The following is a 20,700-nucleotide window of genomic DNA, read 5'->3' as shown; positions in this document are numbered from 1 at the left end:
ATTACTGCAATCTGCAAAATACAGGATAAGTGGGACCCCATATTTAGTTGCCTACAGAGATTTGTAACTACCTTTCATTAGCATAAGTTTTCAAACTAAGAAAATTTAAGTGTATATTCTACATTCCCTGTCTGTATCTGTAAGGCCCTGCATTTGTGTGAGTTAAAGCTTAGCCTTCAGTCACTCAAGGCAGATCTGTATCCCTGTTCTACTCCTCATCACTGCTTTTATGTCTTGAAGATTTTGTGTGAAAGCAACACATATCCAAGTAAAACTGGCATATCTACAGTAAAAATAAAGACCTCAGCTGAATAAGAATGCAGTTATCAAATGTAACTTCTAACTTCTATATAAAATCTAAGAGTGTTTCCTTGTAATCTCAGCATAGATAGCATGGGAAAATTTTATGTCAGAACAAAGTAAAATTCTATTTTCATTTGACTTCTGTGTCACACCTCTGAAATCAGAGTGTTTCTTGGTAACCTTAAACGTCTATATATGTTATGATAACACGTCTATGTAGTTTCAAACAATCAAACACTATTAGAAATATTAATGTGTTGTGTTTCTTGGTATAGTGAATGCCAGATACTTTTGAAATCACACATTAATTTCAAAAGCTGTCTCATACAATGGGGAAACAATGGAAGTCATTCTGTGTTTGTATGACATACATTTCAGATATTCTAGTATTGCTTTATAATTTAAAACAATAAATCTAATTTTTACCCATCTCCCAATTGTAATCCTTATTTAAACACCATTCTTAAAATGTCAGTCGAAAGAGGAAAAAATATATCAGAGGGTAAGTAACTAATTATTAGTCTCTGTCAGCAGAAAGGAGCTGATGTGAATCTATTGGCTCCATTAGTCTTCTGATAAATAAGAACGTGGAAAAGAACAGAGGTATCTAACCCATGTTGATCTCATACCCATTGGGGAATATGCTAAGATGCATCAATGATGACCAGAATATAATTAAGCAAAAGCATGAATAATAGAGGAAAATAAAAGTTAAGACTGATGATAACAGACAAGGGATATTTCTCATGAAAAGAACAGCATGAATTTAAATCTCTAAATGTAGTATCTTTTTAGTAACAAGTCATCCTTGGAGGTTTGGGAGTGTATAGTATGTACAAGCACCCCTGTCATTCAGGAGACATTATTGTTATATATAGTATAGGTACAGCAGAAAAAATACTGATTTAGGTATTTTCATTCTTAAGGGGATTCTGGAGGCACTGCGGTTTAAGTGCTTTTCTTCAGCCTATATTGAGTGTCTGTGCTTTTAATCAAGTAATAAAATTGTTAATAATTATAGTCTAGGATCTGATCTATATTATCCTCTTCATAATAGCTACGCACCTATGTCCTGAACAGTGACCTAAAATGTGGATACCTTGTGCTCCAGGGACCTCTTGAACTGACATAGACTGATTTGTTAAACCCAAGAGCTAACTTGTTATGAGCAATCTTGAGTTTGCACCTTATTAGTACATCTTTTGCATCTGTACTACTAACCAGATGAGCAAGCAGGAATCATGGGTCCAGGCAGAGTATTCTAGTTGATAAGGCTCAAAGTAAGCACAAATGAGATTTCTGGCTAGCCTCCCAGAAGAAGCATATATTTTGCACATATATTTTCCATTGTATTTTAGAAAAGAAGTTCTGGGTTGAACAGCCCCTATTCTTAGAGTTCTGTGTATCCTACCTAATGTCGCTACACCAGGCCTGTGGTGAAATGGTTTAGCCTCAGAAACATGATGTGTGTTTTTATTTAAAAACAAGTGATAGATCAATAGATTTTTAGATAAAGATAATGGGAACCTCTTTAACAGAGTTCAGATCAAAAGGAGCCCAGGATGATACCATGCTTTATACACAAGACAAAAGTGAGACCTACCCTGACACATGGTACTAGATTAATATGGCAAGAGTGATCAACTGAAATCTAGTATCTGACCACCTAAAACTGGGTTACAAAAAGTCAGATGAAGTCAAGTAGCAAGAACAGATTATCCAAGAGTGTGTGAGAGCCCAGACTAAATGCACAAAGTGCTTTCAGACTAACTATTGTAGCAGGTAATAATGATGTTTGCAAAATTGTGCAGTTTGGGAATAGCTCATTCTTTGCACAGAAAGGAACAGTTGCAGTTATTCTATTTAGCTTTCAGTAAAGTGACACATGAAATTGGAGATGTTGTTTAATAAAAGTACCAAAAAATTGTGAACAACTGAATAAAAAGCTCATAACTTAGAAAAAGAAAGCACTAAATTTAAGGACATTTACTTATAAATTTCACAGGTGATTTTATCCGATGATTTTATTTTGGAGAAAAATTTGCAAGTGTACTGAACTGAAGAAGTATATCCTTATAGTTGGAAAAAGTAAATTGAAATTGCATATGCATTCAGAGAAAGGCCTCTGTAATAATGAGGAGAAAGAAACTGCCTGAACTTTGCTCTTGGAATCCACCAAAGTGAAAGCTTAGATGTGCTGCTGACATGTAGTATATCCAAAGTACATGACAAACAAATATCAACAATAGGTCAATATTTAAAATGTTTAAAAGAAAAAGTGGTCAAAGAACAAAAATTTATAGATCAATCTACTTATATGGATTTAGAAGACCATTGCTAATTATTGCTAATGGAAAGTTGAAGAATCAATCAAAGACGTGAAGAAAAGGCCTAAGCAGTTTGAAGTAAGATATGGATAATTCAATGCAGAAAATTATTTTAGTGTTGCTTAAGAAAGTAGCATGCTGGTTTAATGATTCAGATGGATTCTTCAAGATTTCTTGCAAGTAGATGCTATTATTTTTAGCAGAAGAGCAAACATTTTCCTATGGGTGTCCCAGTTCAGCTATAAAGTTCAAAGGAGTCTGATTTTTAAAAAAATGCAAGAAAAGAGTCCTTCTTGTGCTGAAGACTTGAGCACAGAGTTTTAGGGCTGTTAGAAGATTCAGAAAATATTGGTTATGTCTTTAAATATAAAGCATTTCTCCTGTCAGTCTGTTATTACCTCATACAGAGTAAATGTAATGCACTACATTTGGTTTCAGAGGCTAAATGTGCTTCAGCAGTGTTTATTTAAAGGAGAATTTTTTTTAAATCTGTGTCACTTGTTCACCAGAATTGAGCCTGTTATTTGAACACAATGCAGAGTATGGATCACTGAACTTGTTTTTTAATGAAATTCAAGTCCATTGCACATAGCTAATCAGAATCATTTAGAGAAAATGTAATGGAAAAGATTTTCAAGTGTGATTAACATACTTCTGCTTTAAGATGCATACAGTCTGCTATACAGCTATGGGTCTCATACAATGTCACTTGATGATGATATTCCTTCCAGATGAACATACACACCCTAACACTTTTGGTACACTGGTCTCCTGAAGGCTTAATTTGTAGAAAGAATTTCTTGTGAGTGCTACCATACAAATCAAAATCTTAAAAAATACTGTTTAACTGGACTACATAATGAAGAAAAATTGCAGGTAATTTTAAAATATCTTGATATAACCAAATGAGGCTTCCTTGCCACACATTCAGTTGAAGTGAAAGATCTCAAGGTTTCTTTTCTGCTTCATTTATTTCTCATTTTCTTTCTTCATAAGGAAAAAAATATAGAAAAAGAGCATACTTCATAGATCCCAGCATAGATACTGTAAAGTACATAAGAGAGACACTCAAGGGCAGGTCATTTGCCAAACATCACCTTTTGCAAAACTAACAGTATTTAATCTTTTCTGAACGTATGATGTTAATTTGAACCCAAACTTCCCTCTCAAACTTGTTCAAACAGAACCTTCTAATCAAAAAGATAGCAAGAAGAGTCACAGGGCTTTTAGGGCTGTGACAGAAAATGTAGATAGGTAATGAGAAATGAAAATGAATTAATTTTAAGAGTGGGACAATTAATATTCACAGCAGAAAGAACTCTTCCATTTTTCTGAGAGAAAGACAATATAAGTTCCTGGCATTTATCTCTTCATTTGAATTTAATGACAATGCAGTTGGTTTAAACCTTTCTGGAGGACATATGTTAGGCATAATTGGTATCCTGAGTCCTAGAATTTAAATTCAGTTCACCACACAATCTTTGAGAAAACTTCATTTTCCTGTAAGACCGTAGCCAGAATATTTGAGTGTAGCTGAACACAAGAGAGCAAATTTCCTGCAAGTGAAAAATAACCTTGAGAATACATGGAGTACAATTAATAAACTATCAGACTGCAGTGCATGTCTGTGTGTGCTGTAGAATAAGCCCAACTACAAACACATTCTTTTGAAATGCAAAGTCCTAAAATGAAGTAGGTTGTCCAAAATATTGATACAGTATAAAAAGCTTCCTTTTGACATTTGGGCAAATCTGGTATCATCCAGATAGTCTTTTTGACATTTAGGTGAGACTGGTCTCATACATTCTATACTGGTATTCTCTTTAGCAAATCCAGAATATTAATAAAAAAATACTTGGAGTGTAAAAAAAAATAAAATCTTTGAATAGGGTCACTAAATGATGTGAGCATTCAAAGGAAAACATTTACGTTATGAAAATAATCTAGCATTTGGGGATTTGCTAGGTTTATTGTTTGCTTAAATACATAGAAAATTATGGTCATCCATTTTAAATCCTTCTATTCCAATCCTTCTATTTTACTGCGCCCTTCTCAACTCACAGAGATAAACACTTCTGGTTTTGAAAACCTGATGTAATATCAGGAGGAGTTACAAACTCTTTCTTCACTCATTTTCCAAAATATGAGTATCTCATAAATGCTTTACTAGGTTAAAGTAATAATAATATAGATCATAATAAATACGTTTTCTTTTCACTGAAGTATTAATCATGTTTCTACCCCATTGTCAATGAGAAGTGTTTCATCATGGCTAGATCAGGATTTAAGAAAATTCATTGCATTTAATGAGTGTAAATTACACTAGTAGATGCTTCTTGAACTCAGGTGGTCTTGGTGCTGTGACCACTTCCATGGGGAGCCTGTTCCAGTGTCTAATCACCTTCACAGTAAAGAACCTGTTTCTAATGTCCAACTTAAACCTTCCCTGTCACATCTTCATATTGTTCCCTCGGGTTCTATACTAGTCACCAAAGAGAGGAGATTGGCACCTGCCCCTTTGCTTCCCCTCATCAGGCAGCCATAGTCCTCAATGAGGTCCCCCCTCAGCCTCCTCTTCTCCAGGCAGAACAAACCAAGGGACTTCAGCGTCTCCTCGTAAATCTTCCCCTACAGATCTTCACCATCCTCATTGCCCTCCTCCGGACACTCTCCAGTGTTTTTGTGTTCCTCTTGTACTGTGGCACTCAAAACTGCACCTCTCAAGGTGAGGCCACACTAGCACAGTGTAGAGCAGGACAATCCCCTCCCTGGACTGGCTGGCAATGGCGTGCTTGATGCACTCCAGGATATGATTGGCCCTTCTGGCATCCTGGGCACACTGCTGGCTCATGTTAAACTTGCTGTCTACCAAGACCCCCAAATCCTTCCTTTCCCCTTATTTTCATGAATTTTAAAACTTTCTTTTTCCAAAATTTCTTGGAAAAATATAATTAAAAGATAATATGAAATATTTATGAATAATTTTGATTCCACAAAGCATTATTATTTCCTCATTAAGAATAATCATCATATTATTTTTCTTACTTTTTCATGTCATATATAATATTTATTGTGAAAATTACTAAAGCTGATCAAGAATTTTGTAATGATCAAAAATTTCATAATCTTGTGTAAGTTGACATGAATGTCATAGTAAGAGCAACATTGTGAGGTCTGGTTCCTGCTACAGATCAAACCATACAGTTTTATCTTCTTGCTAGAGCAATTACTTGTTTTGGTAAAGTTATTTACTTCTCTACTTGATAGAAAATGAACTCCAGTAGGCACATCATAGCTCCAAAGATGAAATGAACTTTCCAAAATTGGAGCCCATATTTTTTAACATTTTCTCACTCTATTTTGATTTGTTTGTATACTGATCAGACACTCATCCTACAAGCACTAATTACTTGAACAATGATTGCCTCCTTGCCACTTCTCCTTACTTTAGAAATGCTATTGAAATTAGTTCTGAGGTGTTATCATTTAACCCTAGTACCCAACACAGACCTACAGAGTTGCTTGCTCACTTCCCTACAATGAGATGGGGAGAGAACTAGAAGTGTAAATGAAAACTTCTGGGTTGAGATAAAGCCAGTTTAATAGGTAAAGCAAAAGCTGCACTTGCAAGCAAAGCAAACCAAGGAAATAATTTACCACTCCCCCATGGGCTGGCAGGTGTTCAGCCATCCCCAGGAAAGTAGGGCTCCATCATGCTTAATGGTGACTTGGGAAAACAAAGACCATCATCCCAGTGTCCTCCCCTTCCTTCTTCCTTCCCCCGATTTACACATGGGGCGTAATGTCATATTGAATGGGATATCCCTTGGGTCTGTTGGGATCAGGTGTCCCAGCTGTGTCCCCTCCCAACTTCTTGTGCACCCCCAGCCTCCTCACTGTTGGGGTGGTGTGAGGAGAAGCAAAGGCCTTGGCTCTGTGTAAGCACTGCTCAGCTATAATGAAAACATCCCTTTGTTAAGAACACTCTTTTCAGCAACAATCCTAAACAGAGCCCTGTACCAGCTACTACAAAGAAATTAACTCTTTCCCAGACAAAAACAATGCACAAAGTAACATAACAGTATCTGCACTGGATAACAAGCACTGGCATAGATGCACTTCCAATGGAATCAATTAGGCCACATTTTTGTACAGGGACTAAAAATTTAATGTTTTAGTGAGAGAGCACAAAGTGATAGGTACAGTCTTTCAATTAGAAGTTTTGCCAGCATGAAAAAGTCTTTGGAAATGCAAAAGGAATCAAAGACCTGTTCTTTTCTAAGTTTAAAAAGACAAATTGCAAGCAATGTTTTTTTCTCTAATAATAAATTTTTTATAATTCTATAACAGGACATAATTTTCTAAGAAATATATTCAATATTTTCAGAAACTACTGGAAATTAGCTTCCCATTCCTGGTACATTTGTTAGTATAAATATCTGACAACCAGCTGCCACTTCAGGGTTAATAAATCTGAGAGCATGTTTGTAAGTATATTTTAGTTAAATATTTAATGTACTTGCTTGTAAGAAATTTAGAGTAGGTTACTCACATTCCCATTTATTTAATGAGGAAATGTGCACCCATATTTCAGAAGATAAGGGTATTTTTAAAGACAAGATACACATTTCCAACTGATGTTATGTGGGAATTATATGAGAATTGATGCTCTTGTCACTTAAAACCAGGAGGGCTTTATAGTATCTATAATAAAACACCTAAATATAAAATATGGAGACAAGCAATATAAATTTTAATAGGAAGATAAAAGACAGAACAAAATGAGGGTAAACTGCTTTGTAAATAGATACCGAAAGGTACAGATTTTGAAGCTGTGTAGTGGTGGAGCTTCCACCATATTTTTTTCTATTATGCATGTAGTGTAGTTTTGCTCATTTACTGTTGAAGTTTTCACTTCAAAATACCCATTTCCTTGATTTAATTCATTATAGCTAACAAAGTGACCGTAAGAGGAGCAATTAGAGTTATTAAACACTTTTCCAGCTGCTCATGTAAAACTATTATTTTTTGAGATATGGACGTTCTTTTATGTAAGAGAGCGAGTTATTAAAAAGCAAATGACCCCTCTTCTAGAATTTCTGTAAATCTAAATCTAATACAATTATCATATTGGATACTTAACAACAGATACTAGTTAATTGTGTAATATTTTTATTCAATATAGCACATAAACTCACATGTAAAATGATACTCATTCTCAAGTTCAACTGGTTTGGGTAGAGCAAAGCAGAAGTTTAAAGTTACTCATGCAGTAGAAATCCTAAATCCTAATAAGAACTGTTTTCCAAGTTGAGTCCTTCTAATCTCTTTCCAGTGTTAGTGTGATTTCTCTTACAATTTCTCTCTGTATTTATTAAATTAAGCTATATGTAGATTGATAATAATAATGCCTCAATCTGATGATATTCTTAAGTTTTTTGAGACCCATTCATTTTTTCAGTCTTAAACAGAATTTTCTTGCATACCCAGAAATATGAAAGGTGATGAGTTTAATATGATATGAAGGGCTATCAAAAGCTTTTTGTAATTTATTGCATGGATCTGTGAGAGACACAAGCTTTGTCAAACTGTCTTTATTTGGATTGTAAGTAGCCCTTCTCTTTTAAGAGGTAGCAGAAACAAATATGTTAATGAGCCTTATTTATTAAGTCAAAATAAGTGGCAGAAATTAGCGATTCATTTTCTTAAATACAAAGATAAAGCATGTATTTTATTTTAAGCCTAAGATTATGCCACATATCATGAGAAAAATCAAAACACATTCTATGTGTATTAGAGCAGGTGATTCACTGTCCGATAGTCTACTTTGAAATAAGACTTCTTCTGAAAGATATGAATAGTTTCAAAAGGTTTTTCATTATACTTTTTTGCAATAAGCACTGCATATAGGCATGCACATACACATGTACTTTCAGTGTATATCTGACATATAAAATGTACATAATATGTAAAATTAAATTATTTTATATTAATATAGATGTTGATTTAATATGGATCACATAAGTAGAAATTATATGTAATAATATGCATATACAATTGTTGAAAGTATTAGCCAGTTGTGATGGATGTGGCTGAGAGGGAGTTGCTTGTCCCCAAAACAGCCCTCACAGCACTGTGCTGTTTGTCCATAGCCAGTGAGGTGTTGGTGACACACCGGTGTTGTGGCTACTGCTGTGCAGTGCCAGCACACACCAAGGCTGGTCTGTCCAACACCACCCTACAGCAGTGGGCTGTGGGTGGGCAAGGCCCTGGGGGGTCACACAGCCAGGACAGCTGACTCAAACAGACCAAAGGGATATTGTAGGCCATATGACATCTGCTCAGTAACAAGCAGTTGAGAGATAAGGGGAGGAAGTGGGGGGCATTTGTTATCAAAATTGTCTTCATGAGCAACCACTACACGTACTGAAGACCTGCTTTTGGGGAAGTGGCTAGATATCGCCTGCCAATAATAAGAAGAGATTAAATATTTTGGTTTTTCTTTGTTTACATGTGTGGACTTCAGCTTTTGTTTTATTAAACTACCTTTATCTTGACCCATGAGTTTGGAGCTTTTTTTCCACCTTATTTTTCTCCCCTCCATGCCCTGCTGAGGATGGGAGTGATAGAGCAATTTGGTGGGCACCTGCTGTCCCGCCAAGGTTAAACCACCATACTAGTGTAAAATGTCTGACAATGTAAGTGATGTACATAAGTCAACTTCTGACACTATCTAGAGATAGCAAAGCAAACAAGAGAGTGACGAACAACATGGATTTTATTTTGCTTAAAATAAGTCCTTATTTAGGATATTAAATCAGAAAAAATCCTTATTTGCAATAGGAGATACCCAAACTACAGGCAAACTTTATTAGCATTTCTAGAAGGATTCATAGACCAGAAATGTTGAAGATTATTATTTATTATCTTTTGTATCTTGAAAGTTGTTGAAAACTGACCTTGGGTGCAGCATCACATAGAAAGGAAGCCATCCTGACCTTGCAAATCTTGTGCCAAATTTTCCAGAGGGCAATTAGAAAGTGACTGAGGTATATCAGTTAATGTCTTTGATTTATCCCAGTGAAGAAAGGTTGATACCAGTTGGTATAGATAGCACCTGTTCCATTGTATTGTTAAAATTACATAAAGTGTCAGTCCTTTGTATCCATCGCAGATTTACTCCAACTACTAAGCACCACATAGCTACTTGCTCCTCTCCCCAAGTGGGATGGGGGACAGAATCAGAAAAATAAAAGTGAGAAAACTTCTGGGTTGATATTTCAGTTTAATAGGTAAAGCAAAAGCTGTGCATTCAAAGCAAAACAAGTAGTCTACTAACTTCCCATGGGCAGGAAAGTGTTCAGCCATCTCCAGGAAAGAGATGTGTAATGGTGACTTGAGAAGTCAAACATCATCACTCAAAATGTCCTCCCCTTCCTCCTTCTTTCCCCCACTTTTATTGCTTAGTGTGGCATATGTTGTGGGATATTCCTTCTGTCAGCTGGGGTCACCTGTCCGAGCTGTATCCCCTCCCAATTCCTTATGCACCCCCAGCTTGCTCACCAGTGGGGTCGGGGGAGAGGCAGAAAAGGCCTTGGTTCTGTGTAAGCACTGCTCAGTGTCCCAGTTTTGGCAGCAAAATCAGTTCATTTTCTTTCTAGCAACTGGTATAGTGCTGTGTTTTGGATTTAGGATGAGAATCATGTTGATAACTCATTAATGTTTTAGGTGTTTCCAAGCAGTACTTCTCATCCTGCCCTGCTAATGAAAGGGCTGGGTGCACTCAGGATATTGCGAGGGGACACAGCTGGGACAGGTAGCACCAATTGACCCAAGGGATATTCTATATGATATGATGTCATACTGTCTGTATAACTGGAGTAGCAGCAGCATCTTCTTCTCTTACCTATTAATCTATCTTACATCATGATTAGGTCTCATAGTATCCAACACATCCTCCTTCACCACCATTGTCGCCCTTCTCAACTTTTGGTATAATACATAGATTTTGTCCCCTTAAGTCTATGGACCACCAGTGTGAAATGTTCATAATTGTCCACAAATGTACAGAAAGTGTCCACTGAGTTCATTTAGTCCAAGGTTAAAAAGATTTAAAGGTATATCCACTGCAATCCCTACCCCTGGTGTTTTAGGACCAGACCGTTGGTTTTAACATAGGGATGAACTCCTCCTCTTGCCCCTTCTGTTGCATGGATTTATCCACAGATTGCAGTCCTTCAGGGTTGTACCTGCTCCGAGTGGAGCTTTATTTATTATTATTGAGTCAGTTTCCCAAGGAGTATACCTGCCATTGTACACACTTATCCACAGGTACAATCACTTCAAGGTGCACCTGTTCCATCGTGACCTTATCCATAGACACAATGTCATCAGAGATACATTCACTCTGGCGTGGCCTTACCTAGAGCCACAGTCCCTTCAAAAGTAAAACTCTTCCAACACAGCCTTCCTCATGGATGCAGTCCCTCCAGGGGTGTACCTGCTCTGCTGTAGGTTAATCCACAGCTGCATGCTTTTGGGTGCTCCATCATGACCTCATCAACAGTCACTTATTCTGAAAGGTTTGGCCATTTCCTTTTTCGTCCAAGTCCAGTTCTGGTGGTAGTGACTGGTGATTTTAAAGCTATCAGTTGTTTTGTTACTTTTTCCAGGAAACAGGGGTGTGGACACAATCTGGACAGGGATCGCCCACAAAAATTTTAGGTAGCAGCTGATGACTTAGATTTATTTGATATTTCACTCCAGTTTGAACCAAGTCTTTGAACAGTTCTTCTGCCCCTTCTGAACATGCTGCTGCCATTGATTCTCCTTGCCCCATGTTGTTCAGAGACAGGGTATTGTTTTTCCCAAGGCTGCATGCTGCCTATAAAGCTTATGCAGTGTTTTGATTCTCTTCTGTATAGAATACCAGCTTTGAACATCTTGTACAAATAAACCCTAGTTATTGATTCATGTTGAACTTCACAGCCTGGATACTTATTTAGTTTTATTCCACAACTTACCTGGTAGTAAGAAATGGCCTTGGGCCAGAATTTTGCTGGGCTCAAATATTTCCAGGTGTGCACAGGTCCTTCATCAAGTAGATCTAAGGAAAAATTTGTTTCCATAAAACATGGGATTTTCCAGTCAGGATTAAATTCAGCAACTGAATGATTATAAAATTGTCCTGGTTTCGGTCAGGATGGAGTTAACTTCTTTTGTAGCAGCGGATGGAATGCTGTGTTTGAGAGTTAAAATGGGAGCAGTGCTGATAACACCCTGATGGTTTTAGTTGTGGTCAAGCAGTCAAGGACATTCTCAGCTCTTCGTATTTCTCTATTAATGAGAAAGGAGGGGACAAAGCCAGGACAGGTGACCCAAACTGGCCAAAGAGAGTATTCCATGCCAGTTACGTCATGCTCAGTATAAAGGGGGGCTGATGGGAGGAGGAGCAGGGGCGGCTCTGGGACGCGCGGTCCTTGTGGGACGGTCGGGTTCCGGGACGGCTCTGGGTGGCACGGCCTGAGTTGTGGGTTCGGTGAGAAACTGCATTGTGTATCAACAGTTTCATGTATTTTTTGCTCGAAAGTCCTGTTGGCATTGTTATATTTTATCTTTCTGTTATCTTAGTAAACTATCCTTATCCCAACCCACGGGCTTTTGGTTTCTTGGTTTTGGGGGTGTTATTTGCCCCTTCCTTTTCCCTTCCCTTGCCTCACACTCCCCCCCCCCCCCCGCCCCCCATCCCCCTTCTCCTCCTACACTTTTCCTTCAAAGAGCGGGCAGCTGCGTGGGTTTTGGCTCTCAGCAGGGGTAAAACCATGACAAAAATCTAGCTAGATTTCGCAGGTTATGTTTTCCATCAAGGTTTTTACCTAGTTTGGGAGGACCTTGAGCTAGGTCTTTTGTCACCTGAGACAGGGAAGCCTGTGTGTGATGTTGGACTCCCATACACTATGTCTTAATAGCTCTCTTTTGAATACAGAGTCCTCTGTTTCTAGGCCTTGATCTAGGAAATCCTCCAGATAGCAGAGTGTTTGCACTGCTGCTTGGTGCCACTATTGCAGCCTCTATAGGCTTGTGGAGCAATCGGCCATGTTCTAAGGTGGCAATGTATTCCACAACATTTCCTTCTCCTCAAATCAGGGACTGAAGACGCCACCACAACAAACTTTGTTCCTGATAAGAATTTATAAATGAAGTTATTGTGCATGGACAAATTTATTGATACTTGATCTGGGTACATAGGATCCTAATCTCTAATGTTATCTCTAATGGTCTCAAATAATAATCTGTTATCACCAAATCCTTCCAAGAATTGCACTCCAGCAGGAGGTATGGGAGATTGGGTCAACTGTTCTGCTGCAGTAGCTCTTTTTTCTAAAGCTTTCCTAACCACATAAAAATTTTGAAGATGATCCATAAGGTTTGTTGTAATAATAATATGTTTAGTTTGAGAATCATTTTGTAAATAAGGTTGCAATGATTCATTAGCAAATTCAATCAGCTCATGTATATCTAGCAAGTGAAGAATATTTTGTGAAGCTTGTGTAACAACTGTATCCAATAGAAAAGAATCATTACAATGCTAAACATCAATACAAAGTACAGAATATAGCAACAGCAAGAATATTGTAAATATACCTTATATCTGAGCTCTTTCAGAAGAGGAGTGTAGTCTTAAGAACTGCATAGTCTCCTAGGCAGTTGCAAGGACGTCAGGAGAAGGATGTAACAAACTACAGCCTGATCAAGGAAGTTTATGCCTGGTCACGCTACCAGCAGGATTACATTTTGAGGGACCCAGTACAGGGTAACACAACCCAATATTTGTTTTGCATACATATCAAAGAACCATGGCAGTGATGAAAGCCTTTCATGACAGATAAAGGCAGAATCTGTGAGGATTGATCTTAGCTTGATAATTAATACAGTGGTAAGCAAAGTCAACCATTTCTGAATGTGAATAAATCATTCCTTTCGAAGTGGAAGTGAGCACACCTGCTGATGACTGAGTATGGCTTCAATTTCCAACGTGGCATCAGTTGTCAAGCAAGGAATTGGGTAATGATCCTTAATCATTAAAAGCCAACCTGCATGCATAGTGATTTTGTACAACAGAATTTTTTACCCCTGAGAGAAAATAAAGTTCCTTTTTTTTGGGAAAGAGCAACATACATCAGTTAGCACCAATTAGTCTTGTGTGTATCTGCTGCAGCATTGGCTTATCCAAAGACATATATGCTTCAAGATATAACTTCTGAGGTATACCTGCTGTGGCACAGACATAACCACAGCCACAGCCACAGATGCTTAGAGATGTATCCGCATGATATGAGCTTATCCATAACTAAAGAAGACGTAGGGTGTTCTACTCCCTTTGACTCCAGCTCACACTGAAGTTCGAGCCTGACCAGTAGAGCAGCACAGAAACAACCATGGCCTGGCCATCTGCCAGCCCAGGCACATGCCCATTACCGTTATCAGAATGATCCGAAGCCCAGCAGAGTGATCAGCAGCGCAGTGCTACGATGAGCAGTGAAAGCAAAAAGCAGCTACTAACAAGCACTAGACCCTACTATACAGTAAGGCAAATAAGCCCTGTGGCAAGTGTAGGAGCCTGCCAATATTGCTGCTAAACAGCAACAACAGCTATAAATTTGATCTAGCACATTCCAATCAATCCTGTTATTATCTCAAACCCTTTGAGTCTCAAGATGGGTGCCAAAAAGGGTTGTTGTGGTTTAATCCCAGCTGCAAACTATGCACAACACATCTGCTTGCTCACTGTCCCCCAGTGAAATGGGGTACAGAATCGGAAAAGTAAAAGTTAAAAACTCATGGGTTGAGATAAAGACAGTGTAATAAGCAAAGGAAGATCTGAACTTGCAAGCAAAGCAAACCAAGGAAATCATTTACCACTCCCCATGGGCAGGCAGGTGTTCAGCCATTCCCAGGAAAGCAGGGCTCCATCATACCTAATGGTGACTTGGGAAGACAAATGTCATCACCCCAATGTCCCCTCCTTCCTTCTTCTACACCCATCTTTTACTGCTGAGTATGATGTCATATGTCAGGGGGGCTGAAACTGGATAACCTTTGAGGTCTCTTTCAACCCAAACCATTCTATAATTCTATAGTATGGGATATCCCTTGGGTCTGTTGGGGTCAGCTGTCCCAGCTGTGTCCCCTCCCAAATCTTTGTACACCCACAGCATCCTCACTGGTGGGGTAGTGTGAGAAGCAGAAAAGGGCTTGGCTCTGTGTAAGACTTTTTTCAGCAGTAATGAAATCACCTCTGTGTTATTAATACTGTTTTTAGCAACAATCTAAACCAGAGCCTCATACTAGCAACTACTAAGGATATCAACTCTTTCACAGCCAAAGCTAATATATTGTCCTAAACTTATTCTGAAATACTTCCTTTGATCAGCTCCTAGTAATATGGAAAGACCTCATCCTGTACTTCAGATAGTCATGGTTGCTCTTGCATAATCATTCAATATAAATCATTCATAATTTAAAAAAAACCCTAACCACAAAATAAACCAGGTTCTTGCAATTAATTTTAGTCTTAATTAATCTTTTAACCTTAAAGACAACCTTGCCAAACATTAAAAATTAACTTTTCTTAATTCATCAATTCTTTATTGAGTAGCTTCCCATTCATACAATAGAACCCCACTTTACACTAAAGTATAAAGCAAAAATATAATTCTAATAGAGTGTATAGTGGCACATTGTCACAATTGTGATTAACCAGTCATGCCTCAGAGACAAGCAGATGAGAAAATTAAATTTATTTAGATATCTGTCAATCTAATGGATTTTCAATAAATAAATAGTTTTTGATGAATTGCAAATATTGCAGCCTGAAGGAATATGGATTATTTAAGAATAGTGTAGTTGCACAAAATATTGAATAGAAAGCATCACAGATTTAAATTTGCTAACATTTACATTTCTGAGATAAATTTATATATGAAGTGGGAATACCGGTGACATCTTCTCACAACAGGCTTTATAAAAAAGCCAGATCTTTCAGCATTTTCATTAATTTTTTTGCTTGATGTTAATATCCAAAATGGAGTTCAGAGAGGAACTACACAGCTGAAATTAGCTTGCTGTGCTCATTGGACCCAGTATGCTTTCACTGAATGCAATTATTCTTCAGTGTTCATTTACCTAAGTGGTTGAGCTTGCCTAGAGCAAAGAAGAAAGCAAGAAAGGAAGGAATGCAAGGCTGGACCTCAAGTAATCACTCAAACTGATTTTAAAAATAGTAGTCAAAATTACTGTTCTTCAGTGAGTAGAAGAGCTAAGACTCTAAATGAAAACTTTTAAAGAAGGGGAAAAAAGCTTCATCAAAATGCACTGAAAACTATTCCTAAATGTATGAACCCATTTTTGACAGTGAATGTTTTGGACAGTGTTTGTTTTCTAGATATCAAGTTAGTTAAACCCACTGAAAAAGAAAGAATAATAATTTTTCTATCCAGTGAAAGTTTTCTGACAGAACTATTGCCCTCATTTCGTTTGGGATAGAGTTAATTTTCTGTCTAGGAGTGGGTGGAATGCTGTGTTTGGGAGCTAGGATGAGAGCAGTGCTGATAACACACTGGTGGTTTAGTTGTTGCAGGGACTTTTCAGTTGTTCATATTGCCCTGCTAACGAGGAGGCAGGGGGCACTGTGGGAGCTGGAAGGGGACACAGCCGGGACAGGTGACCCAAAGTGGCCAAAGAGTGCATTCCATGCCAATTACATCATGCTCAGCATAGTGGTGCTTGTAGTGGGGGGAGAGGAAACAGTTCCAGGATGTGTAGTTTGGGGATGGTCTAGTTTGGGGACAGCTCTCAGCTGTACAGCCCGAGTTGTACAGTTTGATGAGACACTGCATTGTGTATCATTAGCTTCATGTATTTTGCTACAAAATCCTGTTATTGTTATTTCTCTTTCTCCACTATCCTAGTAAACTATCCTTATTCCAGTCCATAAGGTTTGCATTTTGGGGTTTTTTTGTTTCCCCTCTCCCTCTTCTATCCCTCCCCAGAGAGAGTGGCTGTGTGGTGCTCAGCTCCTGGCTAGGGACAAAAACCACAAGTGTTAAAGTTACTGCTGATAAAGTGCATTGAAGCCAAATGACTATGACTGTTATTATTCACAACAATAATAATAATAATAATAACAACAACAACAATAACAACCCATAAACATACTTTCTGCTAGTACAGGAATACTGACAGTATTAACTTCATGTCTTTTAAATCTAATGCAGAGAAAAATGTAACTTACATATTCTTCAATGTTTGTTTTTCCCTGCACAGAGTTGTCCTTTTTCCTACTAGCAATGAGAAAGCATTTTTGTCTTCCAAAAGCATGTTTGCACATTTTATGTGCCAGATTCATGCCTCTGCTCATGTTAAGATATGATGACTGACTTAGGCTTTATATAACTATTTACATGTAATAGGAAAGCTTCTTGGAGAGACATATGAAAAACTTTTAAATTTAATTAGCCTAAAAATAAATAAGAAGATAGTTCTTACTTTCTATCTGGCACTTTTCTAGTCTAATATGCATTATTCTTAGCACTACCTACCTGCTCTGAACTTCCACGAACACACAAAATATAGTAAAGTTTTGGGTGATGGATTTAGTTTTGTTCAAATAAATCTTTTCATGTATGTGTATATATATATATATATATATGTATTTCCAATTTGGATCCAAAGTCAGAATATCACCATTTCTTACAAACCCACACTCTTCCATAAATCTACTAGAAACTAAATGTTGATAATGGTTAATTTCATCGTTATATTGAAATACAAGCTTGAAATCCAGGATAAATATAACTGAAACAATTTATTAGAGCATTTTCCCATGGAAAATGTAGCTGAACTCAGAACATTCACTGAAAATGTTTAGATTTGAGAAAAATGAGAGTTTTTTTAAGGAAAATACATTTAATCAACAATTTGAATTTTTTTTAAGCAAGAATGGAAATCTCATACCTATCTTCTTGGGTTGCGCATTACGTGATTTTTCAAGTTAAAAAACTACTTCTGAGGAAAGAAAGCAAAGGTGAAGAGAGAGGTTCATTGACACAATTAGTTTTGTGCTGTTACCTTGTTTGCTTCTGTGATGTAGCAAACGTGTTTGCACAAGGTGCTGCAATACGGGGAAGAAGCCTTCGCACAAGACAGATTAGTTTGTGAATACCTGTTTCCTCTGGCATCCTTGGGCTTTCCTGTTTCATGCATGATGTGCAGGTTTTCTGCTTATTCAGTATAATAACCTCAGGCATGCTTTGAAAATGCAGAAGCTGTGCCGCTTAGTCAAATTTAAGAAGCCTCAAACTGTGAGTATTCTGGCCTTCTGTGGGCTGCCATAATTTGCATCCTCAAATCCTCTCCTCAGCTAACAATTTTTCTGACTAATATTCATTAATACAGCAGTTATTTTTCTCCTCTTTTCTGTAGCAGAATAAAGGTCCCTTTGTTTGCTTGCACAGAAGGAACCCTCTCTCTTCTGCCTGAGCATTTAACAAATGACCATTCTTTCATCTGCACTGCTCAGTTTCTAGTTATTGATACACAAACCACAGCGCATCCGTTTTGCAGCTTTCCACCTGAGCTTTCCACATTTCCTTTTCTCTCTTTGTCTCTTGGAATTAAACCAATCTCAGTGTGGAAATAAATGTGTGAGGACTTGTTCATTCTTTCTTTCTTTGTGTTGATGAGGCATGCAGAAAACAGACTTAAGAGCGGTCTAGAAAAGAAGAACACTGATTTTAAGTCTTTGGTCACCCTCATTCAGCGTGATAAACCTTGGACAAAATCATTTGCAATGATATGTGAAGAGATGATACAATCATGCACTCTAAACTAGTTCCCTTTCCTTCCTCATACCCTTTTCTTTTAAAGGAGAAAAGGTGCTGCCAAAAATCCCTAGTCACAAAATCCTAAAGAGTGTTTCGCTCTTCTTCACCTACAAAAGAAAACCAACAGGGTTTTAGGTCTTTAGGCCTCTAGCTGGATGATTCCAGCTCAGCTTCCTCCTGGGGCTTCCATTGAGAGTTCCCCCACCCAACTCACAGTCCAGGACCTCATGTCTACCCCTTGGGACCATAAATCCCTGCCTCAGTGAGGGCACAGCAGGAACAGTCTCCAGACCTGTCCTGATGCTTTTTAGATCCTCCTGGACTGACCATGGAGTCAGCTGCTGCCTGGTGCTCACCTATGGCCCCCTGGGTGCCAGTGCTGCCTGGACAACACTGGAGACACCCGGGGCTCCTGATCCCTGACCCTCAGGGGCTGCCCCTTTTAAGGGACAGAACCATACACCCCCCCACACACACACACCTTCTCTCTAAATAGGCCTTAACAATTGCCAACAGCACTGTACCTCTCTCTTTCTTCACCATACTCCCCTCCCTTTCTTCTCTCTCACAACAAAGTGAATTCGACCGAATTCTAGCTATTAGAAACAGGTATCTGGAAGAATGTAGCCCAAGTCCTCTGCTATGCGCCCAGGCCCAGAGTCAACTAAAGGACAAAGTGTCTGAGGCTCAGATGCTCTTGAGGGGACTCAGACCCTATGGAACTTTTGAGGACCCTCTGGACGCCACACTGAACGTGCATCCCACCACCAGGTGGAAGGTGTGGCTATGCCAAGGGCTTACTGACTATTTAATGAGACAACACTGTAAAAAAGGAACATCCCCCCACCAGACATGAAGAGCTATGAGGAGGAACGTTCCCCGTCTATCTGGTTGTGGACTGTGACACCCCTGTGGCTCTTGTCACTCCCTGACAATTAGTTTGCTGTGACTTCTCTTCTCTCCCCTTTTCTTTTTTTTCCCCTGCAAAAAACTCCATTAAGATTTCTTTGGCCAATTCATAAATCACATGTAATCAAAGATTCCAAACAGCTGTATTCACAATATTTTTTTTTCAATTTGCCTCAATATGGTAGTTACAGAAGGGGATTCAAATACTTTCTAAGAACCACTGATGAGTACAACAGAAGTTTTCCAAAAGCTATAAAATACATGGGACAGGTAATTAAATTAATATTTGTTTGGACCCTGTCTCTTCTGCCTTGAGCCATACACCCCATGCCTCCAATGGAGGCTGATGTCCTTCCGATAGAAAGGGTTGTATAATCATGAAATAATTCCTGAATCACTGTAGTATTCAATTTAGCACATGAAGGCAAAAAATCCCCGATTTTCACCTTAGTGTAATACATCAGGTAAAAAACAGATGGTTAAGATCTTCTGTAAGTACCCTTACAGCGTGCATGAGTAAAAGCAAAAACATCTTCAGTCATTAAGTTTTAATTCACAACTCTCAGTGAATCAGAGCCCTGGAAGAGAATTATACTAAATAAATATATCTAGGATGAATAATTGCAATATATATATGTTAGAACTGTTTGCATAGTTAAAGGTGAAGTGCATACATCACCTGATGTTTTTATCATACCAGTCTTGCTATATATTATTAAACTGTCCATTGAAAATCAAACACGTTTTCTTTATTAATAACCTGCCCAGCCTTTTAGGGGGTTTATAGAATGTAACTTCTCTTTTTATTGTGTTTGACAATGACTGAAATGCTTTCTAATGGTATTAATGATACTGTGTGTGTTTCATGTGTGCATCTATGCATAAAAAGAGGAAAGTTTATGTATAAATTTATGTGTGTGAAAGACTTCTATCTTGTATAACTATAGATAAATCCACAGGTCTTCAATTCCACGGAAAAAAAAAAAAAAAGAAAACCAAAAGAATAAAATGGGAGGGAGGGTCGGGGAGGGTCAGGTCTGGGGACTCTTTAATTTTGCCACAATTCATAAATAGAATAGGAGCTACTGAGCTGGAGTTTTAATTCCTCTCAGATCATTTCTCTTACAAGTATAGGATTTTTTGTTAAGTGTAAAGACATTCTGAAGGGGAGAAGAGATTAACAGTTTGCATGACAAGAATGAAAAAGAGAGGATGGGCAAAGGGTAAAAAAATCCTGAAACTCAAAGGTAAAAAAGTTCAGACAACGATGCTACCAT

Source organism: Gallinula chloropus (genome assembly GCF_964237585.1).
Source record: "Gallinula chloropus genome assembly, chromosome: 1".
Taxonomy (NCBI): domain Eukaryota; kingdom Metazoa; phylum Chordata; class Aves; order Gruiformes; family Rallidae; genus Gallinula; species Gallinula chloropus.
Note: the sequence above shows the minus strand (reverse complement) of the source record.